The sequence below is a fragment of the Dipodomys spectabilis genome, unplaced genomic scaffold (assembly GCF_019054845.1).
Source record: "Dipodomys spectabilis isolate Male_0828 unplaced genomic scaffold, ASM1905484v1 ptg000055l, whole genome shotgun sequence".
In the NCBI taxonomy this organism is placed as follows: Eukaryota; Metazoa; Chordata; class Mammalia; order Rodentia; family Heteromyidae; genus Dipodomys; species Dipodomys spectabilis.
This window is the reverse complement of record NW_024870732.1, coordinates 1,333,347-1,334,254: the sequence shown is the minus strand read 5'-3', so window position 1 is coordinate 1,334,254 and position 908 is coordinate 1,333,347. Positions and strand designations below refer to the sequence as shown.

The 908-nt window shown below is 30.7% G+C and overlaps 1 non-coding gene across 1 annotated transcript; it reads right to left on the bottom strand.

The window, feature by feature from the left end:
- Positions 1–220: 220 nt before the first annotated feature.
- Positions 221–327, bottom strand: LOC122108295. The gene has a single exon (XR_006147527.1). It is a non-coding gene; the product is annotated as a U6 spliceosomal RNA (small nuclear RNA).
- Between the last annotated feature and the right edge of the window lie 581 nt (positions 328–908).

Below are 908 nucleotides of genomic sequence, written 5' to 3'. Positions count from 1 at the left end.
GTTATTTTAAGGATGAAACAGAAAAAGATATTTGTGCATGTACCACAGTTGCTTTATTAGTCTGTAGTTGAACACTAAACATTGACTTATATCTTGGCTGCTTATCCCAGACATATATTAGTTATTGAAAATTAGAGAAACCATGGGACCTATGTTTCTTTAGACTTGGCTTACTCCACTTAATAATTTTTTTCCCAAGTCTTTCCATTTCCTAACAAATTGGACGATGGAATTCTTCAGGAATTTGCCTGTCATCTTTGGGCAGGGGCCATGCTAATCTTCTCTGTATCATTCCAATGTTAGTGTATATGATGCTGAATTGAGCACAGAACATTTTTATATATAAATTGTAGTTGATTTTTTAAACTAGACAAATCAACAAAAAGTAAGTTTAAAAGAATTGTTGTGAAATTTGAGAACCATGTACTTCTTACATAAGTACACATTTAAGAATAAAGTCAAGATTTACATGTCAAAAACAAAATAAATCCAGATATTTGTTGTTCAAGAGATGTGTAGGAGGAGGAAATCAATTATTCTATACAAGGGACCTGTCATAATGAACACTGCAGCAAGTGTTAAGGTTTGTTAAAAGTTTTAATGTTTTAAATATATTTACTTTTGGATATTTGCTTATATATGCCAAAACTGGGACTGTATGACAGGTCATAATACTTTTCTATAAAGTATTTAAGATTTATGGTAGCAGATAAATACTACTAAGTATGTACATTTCAGAGTTTATAGAAACTTTACTAATGAGAAGTTGCAAAGTCTTTGTGTAAAGGAGCAGAATAAAGAGTTGACTATGTTAACTACACAGTTTCTGTTAAAACTGTAGGCCTTCCTTACTTTATATGTTAGTGAGGAACAAATGATGATATAAGCCATATACAAATTATGAGATG